This window comes from Drosophila guanche, unplaced genomic scaffold (genome assembly GCF_900245975.1).
Source record: "Drosophila guanche unplaced genomic scaffold, DGUA_6, whole genome shotgun sequence".
NCBI lineage: Eukaryota > Metazoa > Arthropoda > Insecta > Diptera > Drosophilidae > Drosophila > Drosophila guanche.
The window spans coordinates 22,895-43,904 of record NW_022995775.1 but is presented as its reverse complement, the minus strand read 5'-3'; the positions used below and the strand labels follow the sequence as shown (position 1 = coordinate 43,904).

Here is a 21,010-nt window from a genome sequence, read left to right as displayed (position 1 = left end):
GCAGAGTCAGGGCAGAGACGCGTCAGAGACGCGGCAGAGGCAGAAGCAGAGACGTGTCTGCGCGAAGCAAAGTGTGAATGAGAGAATGTGCAAAAACCAAATACAAGCTGCGGGACGGGGTGGGTTTAGCCACTGGAAATTAATTTCTTCATTGTGGTTATAATAATGATTCAATCGGATCAAATTTGGTTATCTGATAGATATGGTCATTCCCTACGGAATGGCGTTTTTAGTTTTCTTTCATCTTCAAAACTGTAGTTTGGGAGGTTTTCGCACTTTTGCGGGGGCGGGTCTAATTTTTTAAATACACTGGTTTCAGTGTGAGCATACAGCAGTCCGGAGCCAAAATTTGGTGGCTCTAGCTCTTATAGTCTCTTAGAACTAGCCGACAAACAAGACGGACGGACGGTCGTACGGACAGACGGACAGACAGACATGGCTCTATCGACTCGGCTATTGATGCTGATCAAGAATATATATACTTTATGGGGTCGGAAACGTTTCGTTCTGTGCGTTACATACAACCGCTATTCGCACAAATACAAAATAGCCTATTTACTCTTCGAGTACCGGGTATAAAAAGTAAAGTACGGCAACGAAACAAAGAGTGGAAGTAGAAAAATAATAAGTTACTTAAGCAGCGGCAGCTGCAGCTCGACGCGTTTTTTTATTCAAGTAAACGGATGTACTTTTATTTGTAACTTAAATGAATATATTTTTTTATGATGGAAGCAACCGACTTTTGAACCGATTTTTTTCATGCGAATAACTTTATTCCTATGAAAATTCCTTTCACTAGCATCACTATTCACTCCTCAAACTCGAGTTCTATTAATTTTTTGTCTTCTTCACAACAAAGTATTGCCAACATCAACAAACGTATTTCCATCTGCATTATCTTCAGCCAAGACCATAACTGGCATCTTTGCTTCTTTCCCTACCTCGTTTAACCATGCGCTGAGCATGTGTGCTTGGGGGCAAAAGCGAAAAATAATATAGTTGAGAGGTCAGAAGAGGAAAGCCAAACTACTGGCCAGGCCCAAGCTGAAGTTAAAAGCACAGAGAACACAAACACACACACACACATGAGATAGCCACCTAACGAGGTGAATTGTAAGTTATTTCCACTCTTCACCCAACAGGCAAGAGCCGAGAGGATAAATGAAATAGAAAAACAAGGGAATGCAGGATAGTATAAAGTGTAAGCTGAGGTCCAGACCAGGAAATAGCCAGCGCATGAATATCATTAATGGCTAAAGAGCGTTAAAGGTCATTGTTCCTGTTTCATTCCATATCCTTTCTTCCATTATCTCCTTACTGGTCTAGGAGGAGTGCAGGAGCAGGAGGAAAGTACAGCGTAGATATATGTATGTAACTCATTATTATGCATTTCCTTCTTCCCCTCTAACAGCATATGCTGTAGTTAGGACTTGTCTGTTCCGTATGTAACCATAAAGGAATGGAAAGAGCGGGCAGGGGAGCCTAGCTATGAAGATATCTTTATTATAGAGCTAGGAATATGTGTAAAGCCTCCCAAATAATGCTATCAGCCATAGGATAACCTAAATGAAGAAAGCACCTGGCGATGCATGAGCAATCAGAGCAATCATGAGCAAGAGGACGTCTGTCTGTTCTGTCTGGATCGTCTGTCTGGATCGACTGTTCAATTTAGAATGAGGAAACAAGTTTAATCTCTGATACAGAACAGATTTTCCATTTTCTCCTTCATAAAGTAGAATTGAACCTCCTCTAGTGCCTTAGCTATTGAATCTAACATCTAAAAAAAAATATATTTGTATACCCGATACTCGAAGACATATATACATATGTTACGCAGAGAAGGAAACGTTTCCGACCCCATAAAGGATATACATATATTCTAAAAGAGCTAAAAGAGCGTGTTGGTGTGAGAAGTGATGACGTGGATGAAAGATGTAGAAAAAGTGTAAAATGTTAAATGTAAAATTTGAATAAACCGCTAAGGTACAGATGTACTACTGAGTACTGGGTATAAAATATACCCTATTTACTCTTCGAGTACCGGGTATAAAAAGCCATTCCGTAGGGAAGGACCTCATCTATCAGATCACCGAAATGCGATCAGATTGAATCATTTTTATATTAAATTTTAGAAACTAAATTTCTATGAAGTAAATAAAATTGTATAATTTGCAGTGCAGCTTTTTTTCATTTTTTGCCACTTTCTCCCATTCTACACTTTGTTTCGTCCAGTTTGTGGCTCTGGAGGAGGGGGTGAGCCAAAAGCGTCTTGGCATAAGATGTGATGTAAATGTACTTGACATACAAAACTTGAATAAACCACTAAAGTACAGATCTCTTACTGAGTACCGGGTATAAAAGTTGTGGCGAGAAAGAAACATCTCACACGTCCCTTCTAGTTTTTTATTACAATCCCTTCCTTTTTTGTTGTTTATGGAATACCTTAATTTACCTTATCATATCTTCTTAATTTTTATAATCTGTCCCATTAGTGCCATTTTCAGAACTTACTTTCAGACATGCTTCGAAAAACATTGGACATTTCAATGCAACCGTTTTTACTCCCTCGGTTTCTCGGTGCTCCTTTTGCACAGAATAATTCTCATTTCAAATAACATCAGCCAATGCATCTTAAATTTTAAGGAAAAATCAGAGGAATAACAATATTGGGATCAAACGAGTAGGAAGAGTAGACGCATTGTACGCGTCACTACTTTTAAACCCGGTACTCAGTAGGAGATTTACGCTCTTTGTGGGACCGGAAAGGGGCGGGGCGAAATTTTCAAATACAACTGTAACTTCACATTGATATCACATGAGTCTTCACACAAAATGTTGTGACTCTAGCTCTTATAGTCGCTGATATCCCTGCGCTCGTCAAGCCGGACGGACAGACGGGCAGAGGGACGGACAGACAGACATGGCCATTGATGCTGATTAAGAATATATGTATATACTTTATTTACTCGCAAACACTTCTTTCTGTGCGCTACATACTTACATCCAAGCGGGTATAAAATTAGAACAACTGTAAAGCTGTGTAACATTACGAGCATGTCACCTAATTTTTGCAACAGCTCTTGACGACACATAGGCAACATATAAGATAGATAAGGTAGAGAGATATGGAAAGGGAGCGAGATAGGGATAAGGAGAGAGATAGAGATGGGGAGAGATATGTATGTGTGCTAAGAGAGCAATAAGAGCAGTTGCATTTATTTTTGTTTTACCTTTTACTTCACACGAAAAGCAGAAGTGTTTTCAGCTTCTCTGTCACTCTCTCTACCCACCTCTCTCTCACTCTTGGTCTAGCCCAGACGAAGAGACAATTGTGTGCATATTTAATAATTCACAACCTTTTCCCCTTCCCAGATCGAGGAAAATATGAATATTCAGGAGAATACAAATCGAGTCGCGTCGAGTCCAAAAGTAGGGTACAAAATGTAAGTCATCAACAGTGTGCCGCATAAGCATAGAGACACTAAGTGTAAAAAATAAACTAAGCCATTACTTTGAGAACACACTACTTGAAAATACAATTAAAGGTGGAATAAAACTTAAAATAAAACTTTAAAACACGCATTAAGCATGGAAAAGTTCTGATAAATTTGTAATAAAAATATAAATTAATATTACAATTAATTATAAATATTAATATAAATAAATCCCACTTCATATAAATATTTAACTATAGCACACACTGTATCCATATAAAAAAAATACTAACTCTTCAGTTAGTAGTCGTCTCCAGATTTTGGCGGTCGCCACATCCCATTCTCCTCATGGCCTTTAAACCTGTCATCGTCTGTTCTGTCGTTTCTCGAGGCTCATTTTATATGCCCCATGGAAACTATAGTTTTCTTTTATTCTTTTAAAGTTTCAATTGTTTCAATTTGGGTCAATAAATAGATGAGGAGGAGGAGACAGAGAAACAGTGGATGGGACGGGACGCAGAGGGACGAGAAAAAGAGTGAAAGATATTCCTTTATGCTTTTGTCTCTTGGCGACAAACAAACGAGCAACAACAAAAGGACATATGCGGGTAGGACAATGGCACACTGAAACGATATCTATGGACTGGGAGGGGGATGCTGCTATGTGCTTTGTGTTATACATATCAGTGCCACAATAAGAGAAACGAGAAGGGACGTGTGAGACGCTTCTTACGCGTCACAACTTGTATACCCAGTACTTAGACAATATATCAGTACTTTTTTGGTTTTTTTTTTTAATTTTACACTTTACACTTTTAAGCAAAACTGCTGTACGGGGTGGGTTTAGGCACTGAAAATTAATTTCTTCATTCTGGCTATAACAATGAATTTACGGAATTTAATTATACCCGGAACTTGAAGAGTACAAATACAATATGTGCACAAAGTGAATTTATGTAACACACAGTAGGAAACGATTCCGACCCCATAAAGTATATATATTCTTGATCAGCATCAATAGCCGAGTCGATTGAGCCTGTATGTCCGTCCGTCTGCCCTTCTGTCCGTCCGTCTTGTTGAGCGCCTGGATCTCAGAGACCATAAAAGCTAAAACCACCAAATTTTGCTGTATGCTCACACTGTTACAAGTGTATTTCAAAAATAAGCCACGCCCCCTTACGCCCCCGCAAAAGGGCGAAAACCTTCCAAATCTACAATTTTGAAGATAAAAGAAAACTAAAAACGCCATTCCCTAGGAAATGGCCATATCTATCAGATCACCAAATTGGGATCCGATCGCATCATTATTATAGCCACAATAGAGAAATTAATTTCCAGTGGCTAAACCCACCCTGTCCCGCAGCTTTTGTTGTTCTTTTCAAATTCTCTCATTCACACTCTGCTTCTGCTTCACTCGGCCTCTGCCTCTGCCGTTCCGAGCCTGGTATAAAAGTTGTGACGCGTATGAAGCGTCTCACACGTCCCTTCTCGTTTTTACTTTTCTTTTATATTCATAATTGTGGATACAGCAGATTTTCGCTCCTTGTTGTGTCGGAAGGAGGCGTGGCTAAATTTTGAAACAAACTTGATTAGGGGTTATATCACGTGAGTCTTCTGTAACGAACCCTTTTAACCCCCTATGGTGCGCAGGGCGTACTCAGTGGCTGGCAGGTTAGATGCAACAATATTATGTTTGTTGCCAGTGCGCCTTTTAATAGACGTGGGTGTTTTAGATTACTGCTGGCTTTATTGATATATTATAACTATATTCTAGGGCTATCATAAGTTACGGTTTTTGTATTTATAATTAACAACAACGTTTCCTCGCCGTTGTCGGTCACTACTGACCCTTCGACCCACACAAAGGCAGTCTCCAAGGGTGGCACCGCCGCTCTAATTATTGGGACACGGATCTCTTAGCACGAAGCCCGAGTCCGTCACACCCAAAATCCGCGCACGGCGCGTTCGCTCTCACTGGGGCCTGGTTGGTCACCACTCGACTCCTCGGGGGTAACGTTTCCTACTGTGCGTTACATATGTACATATGTACATCCAATTTCGCCCACAAATACAATATACCCTACTTAATCATAGAGTAACGAGTATAACAAAAACAATACCAAAACTTTTATTTTATGCAAAATAGTTATAGCCGTTTGCTTATCTGTGTGTGGAAGGAGTGGATGACCATTCGATGCTGTACCATGTAAAAAGTTTCCTCGTGTTGCAATTATAAATTTTGCACGTGTTTTACTTCTTTGCTTTTATTTTATTTTGTATTGAATTTTGGCATTTTTGTGATGTTTCTTTCGTCGATCTGAGCTAACCCCACCCAAGCACCCACTCACGCAACCACTCACAACCACACTCACACACACACCCTTTCACTGAGATGTTGCCGTCCGTGTGTAACTTCGACTGAATGAACACAGATTTAAGAGAGTCATAAAAGTTGACATTAAAACGACAATGTCATGTGTTTGCCCTGCCGCGAAAGAGGTGAAGGTCTCTCCATAGAAATACCACTGTGGCAACTTTCCGCTTTTTTAAGACGAAAATTTCAATTCAATTTAAATATTTTATATATTATATATATATATATATTTTCTCTGGTCTCTTTGATCTGATTGCTAAGGCATAAGCCCCACGCATCTATCCACAAATTGTGACAAAATTGGGCCAACACAAAAAATCTACTTTTTTGCTGAACTTAAAAAAAACCCCAAGAAGGGGCAGCAAAGCATCGCAACTCATACCGGTAAACATTAAATAAATTTTCAGTAAAGGTGTGTTCTAGTTTTAGAAATCATCCTTTTCGATAGGATTGAGCGTGAAGATAACACCCAAACCATTTGCACAAACACATTTATAAAGTAGCAAGAGTATTGGAATGGTTTTGTTATAATTTTGACGCCGAGCGTAAATGTAAATTACACATGAAGTAAGGAAAAATACTATTTGAAGCAAACCATCACATAGACAGAGATACTTAAATGGAAGGAAGCACACAATGAATTAATAAAAAAAACAGTCAAAGAGAGAAAGAGAGAGACAGAGAGAGATAGACAAAAATAATATTTTATTCCAACACCTTTTAATCAAGCAAAAAGCTTAAAATGAAGTAAGGACACACATAAAAATTCAGAGAAAAAATAGGAATAAAATGAAAAGATATGACATTTCGAAACACACCCTTCGTCAGGGACACATTTACCCGCACACATATTCGTACACACGTATGCAATAGGAACGAGAGGGGACGTGTGAGACGCTTCTTACGCGTCACAACTTTTATACCCGGCACTCAGTACTACATCTGCACCTTAGCGGTGTTTTGTCAAATTTTAAATTTTTTCTTTATCTGTCATCTACATCTACAACACTTCTCACACCAACACGCTCTGTTAGCTCGCCGCCCTTCCGTAGACCCACACACTGCAGACTCGCGGCAGAGGCAGCGCCCGAACGCAAAAAAAAAAAAAAACAAATATAAGCTGCGGGACGGGGTGGGTTAAAAGTCGGAAGAGTCATCGCCAGAGGGAGGGCAGAGGCAGGAGCCGAGTGAAGCAGAAGCAATGTGAATGAGAGAATGTAAAAAGAACAACAAAAACTGAGGGACAGGGTGGGTTTAGCCACTGCAAATTAATTTCTTCATTCTGGCTATAATAATGATCCAATCGGATCCCAATTTGGTGATCTGATAGATATGGCCATTTCCTACGGAATGTTTTTAGTTTTATTTTATCTTCAAAACTGTAGATTTGGAAGGTTTTCGCCCTTTTGCGGGGGCGGAAGGAGGCGTGGCTCATTTTTGAATACACTGGTTTCAGTGTGAGCATACAGCAGTCTGGATGCAAAATTTGGTGGCTCTAACTAATAGTCTCTGAGAACTAGCCGACAAACAAGACGGACAGACGGACAGACAGACATGGCTCTATCGAATCGTCTATTGATGCTGATCAAGAATATATATACTTTATGGGGTCGGAAACGTTTCCTTCTGTGCGTTACATACAACCGTTATTCCCCACAAATACAATATACCCTATTTACTCTTCAAGTACCGGGTATAAAAAGGCAAAACGATCTACATATGTACGTGGCAGGGCGTTTTTGAAGGTCCAAGTAGGAAAATGATTACAGCCCTTTTCGGCTACAAGACACAGAGAGACAACGAAATGGTATAAATATATATATACCCAACACACATATATGTCATCCCCAGCCCCGACTGCCCCAGCTGTTGGAGCGTGTTTGTTAATGTTTGTCTTTCGCATTTAGTAACGCTACGTTAGACACTTTTGCTCATAAGTGTAAAGTGCTGCTTAAACGCCAAGCAGACCCAACCAGACCAGACGATGCCACGACGAGAGATAAGAAATTGTACTAGATGGTAGAAAAGTAGACGGATGCCAGAAAAAACGAGAAGGAACGTGTGAGACGCTACTTACAACGTCACAACTTTTATGCCCGGTACTCAGTAGTAAACCTTAACGATTTATTTCAAATTTTACATTTTACACTTTACAGAGAAATAGCTCTAAATACTGAATGGAATATCTATCCTCTTTAATTTATCAGCGATCATAATGGATTATCTCGATCGACTATTGTATTAAGATGGTGTAAATATAAATATATAAATTTTCAAATATAGGTTTTTTTAGTGTTATCCTTTTAAAAATCAAAATATCCGTTAAAATTCTCAATAAACCCCTTAGTGCCCACAGCATTATGAGTAAGAACCATCTATTCATTTCCTTCGTTAAAGACATGAGACTCTTGGAATGTGTATGTAGATGTCTTCTTCCTCTCTTCCTGCTTCTATTCAAAATTCAAGGTTCATGGTTAGCAACGCGTGCGTGTGCGCGACTGTGAGTAAGACATGCGGCTTTGTTGTCGCCTTGAATTTTTGGGCTGATTTTTCTGTTTTTATACTCGAAGAGTATAAGAAGCAAACATTCAGAATCAGCATCAAAAGCCGAGTCTATGTCTGTCTGTCTGTCCTTTCATCTTGATGAGCGCCTGGATATCAGAGAATATACGAGCCATAGCTACCAAATTTTGTGTGAAGAGTCATGTGTTTTTTCTCACTCGTTTTTTTAGTTCTCTTTCAGTCCTCTGCCCAGCTAATTTCAGAGCATTACTAAAGACCCTACCTCTCCTCTGTATATCCCTGCACTCCCTCCTGGCTTGAGCCACTTCAGTAAATACAATTTAAATTGCGCATACGTCACACACAAAAGAGAAAGGCAGTAAAGGGTGTAAGAAGTATGGGACGGGCCGAGTTTTAGGGCCGCCTGGGAAACACGTTATAAGTTTAATTGGATTTTGAAGGCTGCTCGGGATCGGAATATGATGTCAAGGCACAAAACGAAGCGATTGGCACGCAGGGCAAATTATACAAGGATAGTGGGTAAATTGAGCAGACACACAAAAGCCAGACAGAGAGACAGACACACCGGACGGAACAAACAGGAAAATAGTTTAGGAATATCACCTAGCCAGAGAGAGAAAGGAAAAGAGAGTAAGAGATATTTTCCTATTGCTAAATGGATTTGTTGGGGATTTTGTTTTGTTGTTGTTGTGCGTGCTGGGAAACGGAAAAGTCATATTTAGCCATAAATCAAGATATAAATATTAAATTTTTGCAGCAGCAACCAGAAATCCCATTTAAATAAATGGATAACTAAATGGGTATTCTTAGCTAATCCTATTAAATTAAATTTTCACACAATTTTTAACTTTGTAAAATTAATTTCCCACAATTTGAATTAACTTTGTTTTAGCTTGATTTCTCAACAAAATTTCAAAATTGCCCTCACAGCATACATATGTATGTCCCATCTTTCCCCAAAGATTATATTGACTTCTATTGTGAATTTCTACAATCCCCCAAGGTATACCCCCCAAGTAACGGCAGTCAATTTGAAGTTGGCTTGAGGTTTCACTCGGTCTGTGGCAGCCACTAAAAATTTCTAAACGACGTTGAGTTACACGCCTAAGCCACAGCAAAGTCGGAAACACCTGGACGGCAGAGACCTCAAAATGGAGACCCACACCCAAGACCTACAGCACCATAGAACCACTCTGTAGCTTATTTAAATAAAACCTTTTTTCAGACACACGTACACAGTCAACAGCTTCATGGCTGTGGTGTTGTGTTGTTGGTGTGGGTTTTCTTCTTCGGTGGTTATTCTGTTTGCTTTTTTTCAATTAACTTTCTAGGTCAGCCGCAGAAAACTGCAACAAAATACAGCCAGTCAACCAGTCAGGCAGCTGCTTTTTGCTGTGGTGATAATGATGATGATGACGCTGGCTACGACGCTCGACCAAGAATAAGTCTAACAATTTGCAAAATCTCCTTAATGCCACTTCTGAGCGTTACACCTTTGATGGGGCATGGTGACGCGGGGGCATGAGGCAAAAGCAAACATCTTCCTGCTGTCTTTACTATGCTCTCCGTTGCGTATACTTAACGTACAAACCTTTAAACCACTAAAACCACAACTATCATCCGTCCCCCTTCTTCGCCTTCGTCATACTCATCATCTACAACGTCCGCCATCGTCGTCGTCGTCTTCATCGTCTTCAGAGTTTGTTTAAGGTTTTGTGTTTCCACTTGGCCAGCTTAGCATTTTATTTAAACTGCAGTTAACTTTCACTAAAACATTTTAATTGTATTTTTGTAATCTGTCTTTTAACAGTTATACCCCACATAGTTGTAGGTGGGGCAGTGCCACAGGCAGTGGCATTAAGTCCCAAACCCCAACCCCTCACCGCGAATGCTAAATGCAAAATGCAGAAAAAAGACAACCTAAAACCAATTCGAAAGGCCGAAGCCCTGAGACAAAACCAAAGGAGAGTCAGAGGAAGACCCCGGCAACAGCACAGTCAAGACATCACTGGGCTAGAGGGGAAGGGGCGCATGATTAAAGGGGTGTGGAGGGCGCTGTTGCTGCTGCCGCAAAGCCACTGCCACTAACATTTTTAATGCAATAAAAGTCAACTTAAAATATGCAAATTACGGTAGTTTCGCTACAAATTTGTGTGCACTTCGCCCAGAGAGGGCAGACCCCATCCGCATCCTACTCCTTTCTGGCAGGACTACACTCTGTGGCAGACTTGTGGAAAATGTCATTAACATTTCTCTGGACCATGGACTTTTAATTGTGGTTATGACTGCGCCTTCGTACTTGCTGCATCCCTTGACCTCATGCCGTCTTTACATTCGTCTTTCGAGCGGCAGTTGGCGTTGGCCCAAGACATTAATGTATATTAGTGTCGGTCATGAATTAAAAGCATTTTGCTGTTCATATTTACTAGAAAGTCGCACTTAAATCTAATTGCAAGGAAAAGAAGCAGCAATGTGAGATCCAAGAGGAGACAGGAGGCAGAAGCCATCCCACTCAGACAATAAATGGCTTTTAAATGGGTGCCCCAAAGCACACAGGACCTCTAATCGAATCGGACTCCAAGTGCCATTCCCAATCTCCCCACCGTCTGCTGCTGGTTTCTAAATCTTTTAATGAGCCAGATCGCATTACCATAGCTACAGCGTATTGTTTGTGAGGCCCCGCTTGGGGGATGAGGGAAATGTATGCTTCATAAAGTAGAGGTAAGAGATATTGACGCTTGAAAAAAAGGATGGTGGAGGAATTCTACTCGTAAAAAAGGAGCAAAGTAAAAATAAAGGCTGCTGAACACCCCCCCCCCCTTTACCCGTTTATGGCGTTTAAAACGCTCAAAAAAGTGCCAAGTTTAAGAAGCAATTACCTCAGGGATAACAGCCATACCTGCCCCGCCCCTCACCCACGAAATAATATGCAAATGCTGGCCTTTCCCCTCCATCCTTCGTTTCTAAACAAATTTTTCAAGCAGGTTTTCAGCTTACGGACACTTTCTGGTGGTGTTAACCTTTTGACGATTTAAATCGATTCGATTGAAGGTTGAAAGAAGGCAACCGACGGATAGATAACCCAAATTGATAATGACTAACGATATTTCAAAAGGAAAAGGTAAGGGAAAGTAAAGAATTTTTTTGTTACAAAGAGGCCCATTAATTTCTAGGTTGCTGGTATTTTAATTAGCAAAAAAAAGATACTCTTCAAGCAAGAGTATTCCAGAAGTATTTAAGAAAAAATGCAGATAGTGGAAGAATCTTTCTCTACCTTGTCTTGTCTCTCTTGTTGCTACTTTCTCTCTCACTTTCATCTCGATAAACCTCCTTCCAATTGCCCTTCCCTTTTTTTGTACTTTCTGGTCCTAGAATTCCACTGAATAAACTGCTTTACCAAGAGCTTGGCTTGTACTTCCTCTCAAGTACAACCCCCCACCCCAAAAACGCCCACACATTCCACAAATGCTAATATATATACACATTCAAAGAATATTAAATTTTAAAACTTAAACTACGAAGAAAACACACTCCCAGGTCACAGGAAACTGCTCCTCCTACTACCATGCGCCTCCGGCTCCTGCGCCTACTCCTCCTTCCCTGTGGCTGCCCGGCACACGCCTTTGATATATGAAGCTCTCAAGGAGTGTGGGTGCGCCCCATCCTAGTGTTAAACACTAATGGCAGCTTAAATTAGGTAACGAATGAGAGTTCCGGACTGTGAGTGCTGTGGACTCCTGTGGATCTCTGTGGAGTGCTGCAAAGCGTGCCCATTACATATCCTCCTCTCTCTCTCCTCTCTCTGGGAATTCTTTATTTTATGGCATAACTTTTTTTTTTGTGTAAACTATTTTCTTACTTAAGTAACAAAACATTTTGGTTGCAGCCACCCTAAAAAGAATTTTCAGCTGGTGCGTTGGGTATAAAAAAATCAACTCATAAAAATCGCACAAAAACACATAAATGAGCTTTATTGTTATAGTTTTTTTAACGTAACGTCAGTTGACATTAAGTATACGCAACGTGCGTCGTTGTGTGTGTTCGGCCGAGGCCCAAAAAGTTTGCTTCTCCTGCTTTATTTCTATGACTGCCTCGTTTTTATGAAGGTGTTAAATTTCACTTTAAAATTCACTAGATATTAATATACAGAAATTAATATTCAACGGCATTTCTATTATTTTTGTTTAGTTTAGGTTAGAATAATTTAGTTTTCTTCTATCTTCAAATTTGTGGATAATTGTGTGTGTGAGCATACAACCATCTGGATGCAAAATTTGGTGGCTTTAGCTTTTATAGTCTCTGAAATCCAGTCGCTCAACAAGACGGAAGGACAGACAGACATGGCTATATCGACTCGGCTATTGATGCTGATCAAAAATATATATACTTTGTGGGGTCGGAAACGTTTCCTTCTGTGTGTTAAATTTTTTCCGCACAATATACCGTTTTTACTGTTCGAGTAACGGATATAAAAAGTTGCTCCTGTTTTTCAATTTCCTCTTTTCCTTAGTTTTCAAAGTAGACATTTTGTTACAAATGCCGCACAAAAATCAACAATTTAGCATTTGAAAGCCTTTTATTTTCCAGATGGTAAACGAAAAGAAGTAGGTTTTTAGGTCAAATTTTTAACTGAATCCAATAGCTTTTCAGAAAGGCAATGTTCTTTACAACCAAATTAAAGTAAGTTATCTAAAAAAATCGAACCGCTAACTCTGTTTGTAAAAATTCTTTAAAAAAAAATAACATGATTCATTAAAAAAATGTAGTGCCCCAATCCTATCAAATCTATTGACTTCGTTTCTTGAAAAAAAAAAATGACAAAAGCGACTAAAGTTGCTAATAAGCGACAAGATGCATTTCTGGAAGATGTTTCTCTAACTATTTATTTGTAAATATATATATATATATATATCTATCCATGTATAATGTATCGACATTTCTGTCTGTCTCTCTTTAACACTCCTTCCCTAAATTCTCTCATGATAACGTCACAGCTCTACCTTAATAATATTTAATATTTTGTTTCCATGTCGCTTCAGGAAATCAAAATAGAAGCAAAAAAAAGAGTGGAAAGATAAGGAAAACAGTGGTAGTAGCAGGGGAAAACAGGACTACAGAGCAGTACTCGTATTTTATTATGGTTTCGAATTTGGTCTACTGCGGTGCGGTGCTCATGGAATTTCATGGTTACAAATAGTTAATGTACAGCTGATTATTACATAATCACGGGTCAACACGAACCCACGAACTCCAATGCTGAAAAGCATATCCCAATGATTTTTCACACTCACACATACACACACGGCAAGTACCGCGCGTGGATTGACTTTGTGGAACATTTTGATATACTCTGCATGGGAATGTACAACGTAATTTCTTTTGTTTTCGCATTCCCTGTGTTTGTTTGCTGGCCATAAATATTAATTATAAAACACGATATCCATTAAATACTCGTAACAGGCGTTTCTCCAGGCACTAAATCATCATCATCAGGGCTCAAGCCAAAAGGTTCGAAGTCATCACTGGTACCTGCCTGGTACTCACTTTATGGCTGGGAAAATTATATATCGTAAATCCCAATCCAAAGGAACACCGCCAGCAGCAGGTCTATAAGTAGGCCAAGTCCTAAACTATTTTTAAATTGCTTTTCCCATCAGAAATTATTTCTTGAAGTATTTTATACCTGGTTCTCGAAGAGTAAATTGGGTGTATTGTATTTGTGGGGAAAAAATTTAACACACAGAAGGAAGCGTTACCGACCTCATAAAGTATATATATTCTTGATCAGCATCAATAGCTGAGTCGTTAGAGCCATGTCTGTCTGTCCGTCAGTCCGTCCGTCCGTCCATACCATAAAAGCTAGAGGCACCGAATTGTGCATCCAGATGGCTGTCACACTGTATTTCAAAATTCCGCCCCGCTCCCGCAAATCGCGAAAATCTGCTGTATCCAGAATTTTGAAGATTTGCAGGTTTTTGCCCTTTTGCGGGTCGGTAGGGGGCGGGGCTCTTTTTTGAAATACACTTGTAACAGTTTGAGCATACAGGAGTCCGGAGCCAAAATTTGGTGGCTCTAGCTTTTATAGTCTCTGAGATCCAGGCGCTCAACAAGACGGACGGACGGACAGAAAGACGAACAGACAGACATGGCTCAATCGACTCGGCTATTGATGCTGATCAAGAATATATATATATACATTATGGGGTCGGAAACGTTTCCTTCTGTGCTATACATACAACCGTTATTGCACAAATACAATATACCATATTTACTCTTCGAGTACCGGGTATAAAAAAACCAGTATACCGGCTATAAAAGTTGTGTCGACTCATTATGGACTCGTTATTGATTTACCCTAGGAAAATCCTTTATTTTCGAATGCAAATTTTTCTTGGGATTTAACTACGTTGATTAAATTTGCAGGAAAAACAAACTGAGAATTTTACATCAGAACATTAAGCCATGAAAGGCAGTCATGAGGGCTCGCTTTTGTCTGGTGTATGTCTGACATTTGGAACATTCAAATTGTTTATATTGAGGGTTTATTTGTTTAATGTTTTCCTATTTGGTGACCAAAATAGTTGTGCGGCTTACCTTTCCTTCTAATTTGGGAATGACTTCCTTAATGAAGTCAAATGATTACTTTGATTTTTAATGATTAATTCGGATTAATGTAGATATATCTATGAACTTTAAGCGGTAGTTTGTATTTGTATCCTGTTTGTAATTTCATCCTTAAACACAACACAAGTAACAACTTTTATAACCAGTACTCTATTTACTCTTCGAGTAGCGGGTATGAGCTACAAATATATACTACAAATATAGTACTACAATTATATACATTTCTCCTTCTCCAATTTAACTGAATTTTCTTCAAAAACTATTTCGCTCTGCAGTCCATTGAATAATGCAATAAATTTAATATTTCCCACTCTGCTTGTTGCTCTTCCCCGTCACTCACACACCATAGAGGCTTACCCACAAACCGCAGACTCTTTCCCACACGCCTATTGCTTCACCCTTTTTCTCATTTTTCATATGGATTGTATAATAATAAGTATAAATAATAAAATAATTTATTGCAAATGAAAGTCACAAAAATGCGAGGCAGCAACGAAGGAATCAACCGAAAAATTTTGGTTTCATGCTCCATTCACCGCAAGGGTCTTCATTCCTGCCTCTGCACCATAATGCTGCATCCTCCTGCTACATTTTGCTGCTCTTTACCTTTTCTGGCCGCCGACTCTTTAGAATTGTCTTTAGAAATTGTAGTCGATCCCACACTATGTCCTGCAGAGATAGGGGAGGTGGCATGTGGCATGTAGCAAGGCTTTTGTGACCTGTCGTCTAGCGTTCGCTCTCTTTCTACACTGCTCTCTTTAGCTACAACGTTTTCTTCTGTCGTTTTTTTGTTGGACTGTGGGGGAAAGGAGTTTTAGTCAAGCTTTTGTTTTAAAGGCTTTTGTGGCAGAATGCTTTGAATTTTCTTCCTCCTGTGTCTGCCTGCCCTGCATTTTACAGTTTTTTGGGCGAATATTGCGCGCAAAACTCAGGAAAATTGTATGCACAAAAGAATCACAAAATGCAGCAGCAGTAGCAGCCATCGGGTATCGCATCCTCAGAGACATGTACAATTTTGTATCCTTTTGAAAGTCGCAAGAATTCATTTCTCTCTTCTGTTTCTCTCTGCCGCCTATGATGCTGACGCACAAATACAAATAAATCCTAGATTTAGTGTTTGCATTCTTTAGATTTTCCCAGTGACAGTTTCCACAGCTCCCTCTCTGTTTCACAGATTCTCCCCGCCCTTTCATTCACTCTTACTTAATTAAATCCTCTACCGAAATGTGGCAATGCCCCTCCTCCTCGTCCTGCTGCTGCTGCTCACCTGTCAAGCTCACTCACTGTCAATTCATCGTTTTATCGTAATTAGAAATTCTATAGAAAAGTTTTGTGGTGTAGAGCTCGGTGGTTTTGTCACTCAAGAAACGCCACGAAACTCAAACAATTTGATTGCCCAAAAAAGTATTTTTAACAAAGTCTAATTTTTGACTGGCAAAGTGGCAGCAGGTGAACCCCTTAATTGCCTGAACAATTTTATAGTTTTCAATCACGTTGTTGAGGTTTGGCTGTGGGAAAGTGAATTGGTTCTATGGATAAAAGGGTTTCTTCGAATTTGAGTGACCGTAAAAAGACAAATAAATACAAAGAAAATGCAACAAATTTACAGCTCAGCCATGCCCAATTTTTTTACACCAACACCAACCCAATACCCAAGAAAACTTTTAACTTTAAACCAAATATAGATAATTGAAAAAAAAAACGAATGTAGAATATAACTAAAATTACAATCAAAAGCACAATGATAGTGTTTGTGCTTAAATAAAATAAATCATTTTCTTAACAGTCCCTTAAAGTCCCTTAACCATAATTTAAAATAGTTTAGCAGTTTAAATTTCTCTCTAAGCTATGTAGCTAAACCCTCAAAAGAAAAACCCAGAATGACATCTAAAATGCTCTCCTGATGTTTGGTTTCCCAGGGAAGAAAAGCATGAAAAACAGAGAAGACTAACCATAAGAAATGTGCAAGATAAAAGCGCCACAAATCAAAAGCCAAGTCAACCTGCGCACTTGAGTTGATAGAAAAGTTTAGGTACTCCCAACAAAATTCGAACTTTTTCTAGTCGGTAGGGTCTCACTCTAATTTTCTGTTTCTTTTAGGCGCCCTTTCTGTTTCTGTTTGGGTAACCTTCTGATTTAAGCTGCCCGCAAAAAGAGCCTCTCAGGTGTTTTGGTAGCTCCCGAAGAGCAATTTGAGAGCTGCCAGCTGAAAACGCTATTTATTAAGTCCACAGGATGTAAGCGCAGACACACACACAGAGACAAGGTGGAAACTGCGTAAATCTTTTCCACTCTATGCGTCGCTCGCTCTTTCACACTCTCTGTCTCTCTCTCTCGCTCTTTCTATCTTTTTCTTTAAGCCAGAGTCAGTGTCAACAAACTGCAAAAGACACAGAGCTTAAAAGGGCAAGCGGAAAGTTGGGAGATAAGAACTTGGGCCAAGAGCAGCAGCGGACAAGAGCATAGAAAAAACTGCAGGGGATAGAGAGAGAGAGAGAGAGAAGCAGTATGGGTGTGTGTGTTTGTATGTGTGTACCAATCTTTTGACAGTCAAAAAGGTCTGCCGTTTAGAAAAGTGTCAAGCATTTTATCACACGGAACGAAAACTGGCCAAAAACAACGACAACCAAAAACAACACTCCGAAATATGGCCACAATAAATATTTAATAAGTTTGCAGAGTCTTCCCGTTACCCCAGAAGAACCCTGTTTACCCTCTTTAAAATTCTGCCTCGAAAATCGACCTCTAAAGTTCTTTGCCTTTCTCTTCATTTTCTAATGCATTGCATCACTAAGTAGGTGCCTAACAATAGAAAAAAGACACCTGACAGTCGACGAAACTACTCCTCTCTCTCTCCGACAAAAACATAAACTTGTCAACGTTTTGACTGCAGCTGCAGCTCTCCAGAAAATTCTACAGCGGCATCAGCTTACAGGCTGGCAGCAAACTGGAAAATTACAGTCTCTCTCTCTCTCTCTCTCTCTATCTCACTCTGTGTGTGGCAGTTGCAAGCTTTTGTGAGGCTTTTGCAAAAACCGATTTGACTGACAGCTAAACCAGCTCTTCTTCTCGCGTGCACAGAAACGTTATAAAAAGCACCTCAAAAGTCAAGAAGCGCGCTGTCGTCCAGTTTTTCCACGGGAATACGTGGCAAAGATTAACCCTTTTGCCCTTTATCAACAAGCGCAATACGTTTTGGTCATCTATTTTTCCCTGTTGAGTTGACGTAGAAATTGATTTTCCGTTTTTGTTTCAGTGTTCTCAGGGATAAAGCAGTTTTTGAAATTGATTGCAGTTTCTGTTTTAAGTTTATATTTTACCAGTCGACTTCTGTCGTTTTTATCAACAGTAAAGCGAGTTTTACTCTAGTGTGTGGACAAGAAACCTTTAAGCTACAATTAACTAGGCTATTCTCGTTCCATCCTTTAGAAACAAAATATATATGTATATATATATATATATATGTACACCTAAATACCTAAAACTTCAATATTTCTTAAAAGAAATCCTTAATTACTTTTTATACCCGGTACTCGAAGAGTAAATAGGGTATATTATATTTGTGCACAAAGTGAATGTAGGTAACGCACAGAAGGAAAAGTATATACATATATTTTAAAAGAGCTAAAAGAGCTAAAAAGAACGAAAATTCAGTTAAATTGGAGGACAAATGTATATATTTGTAGCACTATATTTGTAGTATGTATTTGTAGCTCATACCCGGTACTCGTAGAGTAAATAGAGTACTGGTTATAGAAGTTGTTATGTGTGTTGTGTTTAAGGATACAATTCTCTTTGCACATTACTACCCCGCAGTATTTCAACTACCGCTTAAAGTTCATAGATATATCTATATTAATCCGAATTCATCATTTGACTTCATTAAGAAAAGCATTCCCAAATTAGAAGGAAAGGTAAGCCGCACATCTATTTTGGTCACCAAATAGGAAAACATTAAACAAATAAACCCTCAATATAAACAATTTGAATGTTCCAAATGTCAGACATACACCAGACAGACCCCAACTAGACCCCAAGTTAAAGTTTTCTGAACACATTTCTACCATGGTAAATAAAGCCATGGGTGTGCTTGGGTTTATAAAGAGGTGGTCAAAGGAATTTGAGGACCCCTATATAACGAAGACTCTCTATATCTCGCTTGTTCGTCCGATTTTAGAATACGGCTCATGTGTATGGTGCCCTCAGTACAACATACATCAGGACCGTATTGAATCAGTACAGAAAAACTTTTTATTATTTGCCNTCTGCGGTAGTTCTCTTGAGAGAATTACATTGGTTGATGATCTAGGTGTTAAACTAGACCCCAAGTTAAAGTTTTCTGAACACATTTCTACCATGGTAAATAAAGCCATGGGTGTGCTTGGGTTTATAAAGAGGTGGTCAAAGGAATTTGAGGACCCCTATATAACGAAGACTCTCTATATCTCGCTTGTTCGTCCGATTTTAGAATACGGCTCATGTGTATGGTGCCCTCAGTACAACATACATCAGGACCGTATTGAATCAGTACAGAACAACTTTTTATTATTTGCCCTACGGGGCCTCAACTGGGATGCAACTGTGAGACTGCCATCCTACCGTAGTAGACTTCTTTTAATAAATCTTCCATCCTTAGTTAGTCGTAGAAAAATGCTTGGTGTAATTTTTATGCACAACTTGATCAAGGGGGATGTAGACAGCCCTGACTTGCTGAGCCGCATAAACTTTACGATTCCCATTAGACCCACTAGAAACTTTATTCCTTTGTTCCTTCCACTATGTAGATCGAATTATGCCTCACACGAACCCTTTAGGGTTTATGCTCGGATTATAATTCCCTCTACCACATTATATCCTCAACTAACTCCCTTCCTCTTCTTAAATCTCTTATACTAGCCTACCTCTCCCGTAGTTAGTTTCATTTTAGTTTTATCTTGTTTTTGATTTTGGTAATTGTTGCTTGCTTAGCTATACTTTCCCTAGTTTAGTTATGTTTAGCTCTAATTTTCCTCGAATATTAGCCTAACATCTATCTTTCCTGGTATATTGTATTTGTACGAATAACGGTATGTGGAAGGAAACGTTTCCGACCCCACAAAGTATATATATTCTTGATCAGCATCAATAGCCGAGTCGATAGAGCCATGTCTATCAGTCCGTCTGTCCGACTTGTTTGTCGGCTAGTTCTCAGAGACTCTAAGAGATGGACCGACCAAATTTTACATCCAGACTGCTGTATGCTCACACTGAAACCAGTGTATTTCAAAAATTAGCCCCGCCCCCTTCCGCCTCCGCAAAAGGGCGGAGATAAAGATTTTGCAGATAAAAGTAAACTAAAAACTCCATTCCGTAGGGAATGACCATATCTATCAGATCAACAATTGGGATCCGATTGGATCATTATTATAGCCAGAATGAAGAAATTCATTTGCAGTGGCTAAACTCACCCTGTCCCGCAGCTTTTGCTGTTCTCTGCTTCTGCTTCACTCGGCCTCTGCCTCTGCCGTCCTCCTGCCTCTACCTCTGCCCATTTCTAACACACCCCGTCCCACAGCTTATATTTGTTTTTTTTTTTTGTGTGCGGGCGCTGCCTCTGCCTCTGCCGCGAGTCTGCAGTGTGTGGGTCTGGGGAAGGGGAGCGAGCTAAAGGAGCGTGTTGGTGTGAGTAGTGTTGTAGATGTATATGACAGATGAAAAAAAAATGTTAAATTTGACAAAACACCGCTAAGGTGCAGAAGTAGTACTGAGTGCCGGGTATAAAAGTTGTGATGCGTAAGAAGCGCCTCACACGTCCCTTCTCGTTTTTTATAAAATACTATAAATTAATTCGCAAATATACATATATTAGTATTCGTATTAGTAGATTTGGGATTAGAGATGGTGCCAATGCACTTGAACAAAAGTCGACGATTATGTGAGTTCCTCAGCCCGAAAAACCCCAACTATCTTTCCGCCTGTAAACCTGTTCGGTTGCCTCCATAAAACCTTATATCCTGTTCCTGCTGTTAAAATTCCAAAAGCATTTGCTTTTGTGCTAATGGAACAGTTTAGAGGC

At 39.5% G+C, this 21,010-nt stretch overlaps 1 protein-coding gene across 2 annotated transcripts in view; it reads right to left on the bottom strand.

Moving 5' to 3' along the window:
* LOC117591343 (neural cell adhesion molecule 2) overlaps positions 1 to 21,010 on the bottom strand; it is a 103,509-nt gene that overhangs the window by 69,198 nt on the left and 13,301 nt on the right. The gene's annotated exons all lie outside the window — the stretch shown is intronic.